Genomic DNA, 6,296 nt, shown 5'->3' with positions numbered 1-6,296 from the left:
ACCTTGGCCGCGAAAACTGGGTATGCCACATCCTTCTCCCTGAGACGCCGCTTCTCCAAAGAAAGAACACTGTCATGCAGACTCCGCATAGCACCGGTTGCAGCATTGAGCATATTTGTCGGTAGCATCGCCCTACCCGCCACATGCACCCTCCTGGAGATATCCTGCGGTGAAGGTGGCCCGTCCTGAGCACGGATCGTACTCGGTGCCGGCTGGCTCGCACCCTTCTTAGTCTTTCTTTTGCGTGCCTTCTTCTTCTCCTGTAATGGGACCGAGTTCTGCTCGCAGACCGCCTTCTTGAGTGTGTTGGGGCTGATAATATTTCGCACCTCGCCTATCTGAGGCTCGGTGAAGTCGGCAGCTGGAGGCGTCTCCTAAGAGTTGAACGTCAGACGACGCCTGTTGGAACTTGGCTTCTCCGCGGTACCAGCTAGATCGCACACGTCTTTTGTTGGGTTTGGTTCTTGAGAAGGAGGCCCCATGAAGTCGCCATCGTACCCATGATCGGCAAAGTACTGATCGACGTTGCCAAATGTATCATCATCGTCGTTCTGATCCCGTGCCATATGCATGTTTGGATCCAGTGGCATAGGGATGTCCGGCACCGTTACAGTGGTCTTGCCATGGGGCCGACTTGGCGCCGGCACGACTGGTGGTGTTGTCCTTGGGGTGGTGTCCCCCGCCCCCAAACGAATCTGGCTCTTCGGCCAAAGCAGGGGCCAGCTCAGGCAGGCGCTGAGGGTCATCACGTCTTCATCGTCGGCCCCGACGGGTCGAATCGGAGGTAACAAGTCGTCGCAGCCTGGCAGCACCCGAACCAGTTGAACCCTAAACAAGTTGGGTGGCATCTGGGTACCGTGGAACAAGGGGTTGCCCGGTTGAACGATTTTGCCCTTGGCGACATCGACCAACTCGTTGTTCACGAAGTGGAGGAGAGTTCACGGAACGTCGGCGGCGCCCTGCGAAAACATGTAGGGCGTCAGGGATGCCCAGTCAAAGGCAAGGAGATGAAGTCCTCGGCCGAGAGAGGCTTAATTAGTTACCGTGATGATGGCGTCGAGCTCGGCTAATGTCGACGCACCGCCAACGGCGGGCGTGCAGTTGACGGAGGTGCCGCTTGCTGCAGAGGTGCCGGCCGGCATACACCCGGGTGCATTAAGCTCCCGTGCCGGTGTCGGAGACACCAATGTCGCCTCCGCCGGAGGCACCAATGGCCCCGCCATCGCATTATGCGAGTTGCTGGCCGTGAAGCTAGGAATCGGGGGCGGCCCCTGTTGGCCGCCCGCAATCCACGCACTCAACCCCGAGATCAAGGTAGGCACAAGGGCGGTGATCGTCGCTCCGAGTCGTTGTTCCACTTGCTCTTGGACAATCTCCGGAATCCGCGCCACCTGTTCCTTGAGTTCTTGAACCTCTCGCGCCTGGCTTTCCGAGCTGGTCTTTTTCTCCTTCCGCACACCAGCGGTATAGTATGACCCCCATTTTGTCGACAAGCCTTTGCCGGCCACACGACCAGCTGACGTCGGCTTACTGAGCTTATCCTTGTTCTTCATTACTTTCAACCCCCTATTTAGAGTGGTGTCCTAAGGGTTGCTCTTAGTCGACCCCGCGCTACTGCTTTCAGTCGCCTGCGGAAGGAATGTGAACCATTTAGAAATTTGGCTTCATTAATTAGAATGCAACCATATGGAGCTAATTACGCGGGGGTGTATTCCTTACTAGAACAAGCTCAAGCTGCCTGGTCTTCGGATCCGTGGTAAGCTCCTTTGTTTTCGGGTCCTTCTTGTACCGGGCCCTGACAAAGTTCCTGGTCTGCTTGTCACCATATTTATCGAAGAGGGGCGGTAGGCCTTGCTCGGCATGGTCCGCCTCCTCCTTGTCCCATATAGGCTCCGCCACTCTGTAACCGCCGGGACCGAGTGTGTGTTCCCCTATGTTCAGCTCCCGCATTTGTTCCCCCACTCACTTGATTGGGATCTTGCGGTGCTCGAGCAATTGATCTTGAAGTCGTTGTAGTCATCTTCGGTGATCGAAGGATTTTTCTCCTTGATCTTCTGATAACTCTCACCTTTCTCGATCATTCTCTTCACATTGCTTTTCCAAGTAGATAGGGCCTTGCTCATCTTCGTGAGGGCAACATTGTTCACTTTATTCCCTTTGAGGCTTGTGTTTTCAAATTCAGCGGGAAACTTGTATCGTTCGTGCAGCTTCGTGAAGAGGAGGTTGCGCAAATTCCCTCGGTCAGGATGCCTCAGGTTCTCGGTGTTGATCGAGACGGTGCTCTGGACAATGCACCCGAGCTGAAGCGAGTACCCCTTGACTATTCGTTCGGGCGCCGTTGGATTCCCGTTGGAGTCCACTTCAGTAACTTCCTCCTTGAGGGTGCGGAGCATGATCGGGCGCCGGTCCTTCCGTTGCCTCTTCGGCTGGCTGCCATCTGTGCGTGCGCCACCATCATCAGTGGTGGCATCCTCGGCGGCACCATCAGTGGTGGCATCAGTGTGGTCATCCTCGGCGGCACCATCCGTGGTCTCAGGATCGGTGGGGAAGGCGGCGGCCTCATACAAGTGAGGTTGTTCCTCCATCTCCTGGGACAGCTCCCAGAATGCCTTGCCGCCTGAACCCCCGGCCTCATCGTTGTGGGCCATGTTTCTCTCTAAATAGAAACAAAGTTTGGTCAAAAAGTTGGTTATTGTCAAGGAACAAGATCATGGTCTCATCATTTAGGGTTTGTCGACACCGAGGCATCCTAAAATCTAAGCTTTTATCATTGAGGGTTTTTCGACGCCGAGGCACCCTAAAAGCCTAACCTTTCATCATTTCGGTTTTTATCGACACCGAGGCACCCTAAAAGCCATGCATTAGTCACAAGTACGCCGGGGCACTTGATCCTACTTAATTAACTACTAAGATACCCCGGCCCATGCATTAGTCACAAGTACCCCATATGTCCTATTTTTAGCAAAGTCATGCTAAAATTCACGGAAAATTTCAGCATGACCTTTGCTGAAAATAGGACATATGGAGTACCCGAATTTGCCGGAACGGAAGTTAATCGACATTCCGGCAAACTCAAGGGCCTCTCGGGGTACCTGCAAAATCATTATCCCAGGTGGACATGGATGCAATGTCACATGTCACATGGATCCCACACCCACAGGAGCTGGTGAAGCTTCATGTGTATTTCACGAAAACTAGCCTGACTAAAGAGCTTTATGTAGAAAACAAATCACTCCACCAGCTCACACAGGATCATCCCTCTAAGCAATTACTCAAAATGGGCACTAGCAGCAAAATGAACATTTTACAATCTGAACTTTTTTTTGTCATCTATGTGCTCATTTAACTTTGATCCAAATAGTATCAAAGTCCTTAGAAACAAGCAGCTCTGCTAACAAAGAACAGTAAAAATGGGGCTTGCCTTAAGATGGGAAGTAAAGTTGCAAAAACTATCACAAAGAACAGTAAAAATGGAACATAGCTCAGCATTTGTATTGATAGGAACAAACATAAAATCAAACCATGGGCATCTACTAGGTAGACCAACATAAAATTTTGACTGGAGTTACATAAGGGGAAATTGATGTGTTGAATGGCAGTTTGGGAGCTGAGCTGATCATGTCCATGTATTCTAATTCTACAGTAAGATGGCATTGCTGTTGGTACCAATTTATTTGTTCACAAAGATACATTTTTGGTAATGCATAGACAACATCACCTTTTATTTATCATGGTTGGTTCTGTTCCATAATTATATCAGCCCAGAGTGTCTTATTAGATATCAGACTGAATTGTAATGCACCCATTCTAAAACTTTAAGTGAAAATAACCCTTGGTGTTTGATATGCATAACAATGAAAGATGTTGGTTCACATCTTTTACTGATAGTTTGGTGGTTTTATTTTTCTAGCCCACCGTCAATCACTTGGTAGCCATGACAGAGAAACCGCGGGGCAAATAGTGTGAGTAGCTAATAAGGGCTCAAAAAAGGACTTTAATATGTCTGATGATCCAATGGATTGGTATCTATCATCTGCTACCAACATGTATTTTTTTTGAGAGAGATGGACTACCAACATGTATTATGCTATTTAATTAAAGCTCATGCCATGCTTATCTTACATCAGGTTTATTTATTCTAAGCTATAATTATTTGCCAGTTGCTTGGCAGTACGTACTAGACATTGTGGCATCATGCATGCTGTGTGAGGTGAGGTGAGAGCTCAACTACCATGGGCATCAAACATAAAATTTTGACTGGAGTAACAGAGGCATAAAAGTAGAAATTACAGGTTTCTGAATCTGAACTTTTTTAGTTAACAGACTAACCCAAGCACCTTTTCTGGCATTATATTCAACATATATGAGATGAAACAAATCGTACGACGCATAACTAGTCTGATGGGATGCTAAAAAACATACATCTGATTCCTAGCAGTCAGATCGATTATTTTGCTTCTAAGGTCAGAGGATCATGCTGATTAAGGTTCTGTTTTTTAAACCAAGTTACACAAAGAAAATGCACCTAAGCACCAAGAGGAACTGTTACAACTCCATAAGGTATATCCAAGTCACTGCTACTCATATTCAAAAAACCTAACTCCAATATAACCAGAAAGATTGTAAAACATTATATCTCCCTGCTGACACGAACTGAAAGTGTAACAAAAATACCATCTTCTTTTGTTGATGCATTGGTGTTTTAGAGTAGAGGTAAGAAAACCGGAGACCATATATGTAGTTTCTAACATATGCAAGATTACTTAAAAATTGAAGATGCAAGATAGTAGTATATAGAAGAAGAAACAAGAGAGAGATGCAAGATAGTAGTATATATAGGTGAGTCAACCTATTATTCTAGGCAGCTGCCTTGCTAGTGATTCGGTGTCGTCGCAACTGGATCCCTCCCACTCGACCTGCGATCTTCTACAAGGAAAAAGTAGCAGCTCAGTCAACCACCATATAATTATACAAGGAAAAAATGCTACTTGGCACAAGTGTTCAGCAATCACCGCACCAATAAGAAAGAACAGAGGATAGTACACAAAATCGTTTGCTAATTCTCAGAATCTCTGCAACAATGCCTTAGTCAATATTCTTGCTTGATACAATTGTTCTTGGAATAATATATCAACAAAGAGAAACTCCCCACACATTTGATCTTGGTACAGACACAAGTGAAAGAATCTGTTATATATATTGGCCATAGCTTACACCAGAACAGTAGCAACTAAACTCTGATTACTCATTTGGTTGAACCAAAAGTCAAACTGATAAAATTGGAACAAGGATCGATAGTACGCTCAGTTTCACTTAAGATATAAAGTATGGAAACTCCATGTTTACCAGCTTTGCAGTATAGACAGAGCATATTGAAATTTTGCAGCATAGACATCACAGTTGATAGAAGCTAAATCCAAAGACCAACGCTCAGACCGCTAGATACTGATACTCTTAATACAATAAAAACCGGGAGTGCAAAGCAGAGTAATTGGATACAGACCAATGCATCGACATGATCTGATATTGTATCAATGGAACAAGAGAAACAAAGAATTTGCTAAAATGGCGTGTCACACGCAGACCAGATGATACAGTTTCCAATTCAGCAATTCAGCAAACAAAGAATTCTGCATCTAATCAACTACTCTAGGTATGTACGTACATGGCAGACAAAAACACCTAGCAATAGCAACAAGAGAACATAGTTTCGTCCCTTAGAAAAAAAACACGCCAGAGCATGAGAGATGGAGAGAGCAGAGAGAGAGAGGGGGGATGATACCTTGACGAGCTCCCCTGATGGCGTGGGTAGTAGGGTCGGGGCAGCGTCCCGGGAAGAACTAGGCACACGCGGTCCGAGGTGCGTGCAGCCTGCGCGCGAGAGGAACCAGCATCATCAGGGAACCTTGACGGCGGCACAATCGAATCGAACAAAGGGGGAGGGGGAGGAGAAGAGGACCTTGCGAGACCTTCAATGGCGGGGTCGCGGGAGAGAAGAAGCACGCGAGCAGCAGCGTGGTCGATGGGAGCAGCTCGAGCAGAGGTGGCGGCGGATCTGGCCGGCGTCGAGGGCGGCGGGGCGGCAGCGTCGGGAGAGGAGAGGGGAAGGGGATCGAGGGCGAGGGCTCGGGCGAGGGAGAGAGAGGGGATCGAGGGCGAGGGCTCGGGCGAGGGAGAGAGAGGGGATCGAGGGCGAGGGCTCGGGCGAGGGAGAGAGAGGGGATACGAAGTAGGGGGGCACAATACTAATGGCGCACCACCCCTCGGTGCGCCATAAGTATATACATGCTAATGGC

This window comes from Triticum dicoccoides, chromosome 5B, assembly GCF_002162155.2.
Source record: "Triticum dicoccoides isolate Atlit2015 ecotype Zavitan chromosome 5B, WEW_v2.0, whole genome shotgun sequence".
Classification (NCBI taxonomy): Eukaryota; Viridiplantae; Streptophyta; class Magnoliopsida; order Poales; family Poaceae; genus Triticum; species Triticum dicoccoides.
Note: the sequence above shows the minus strand (reverse complement) of the source record.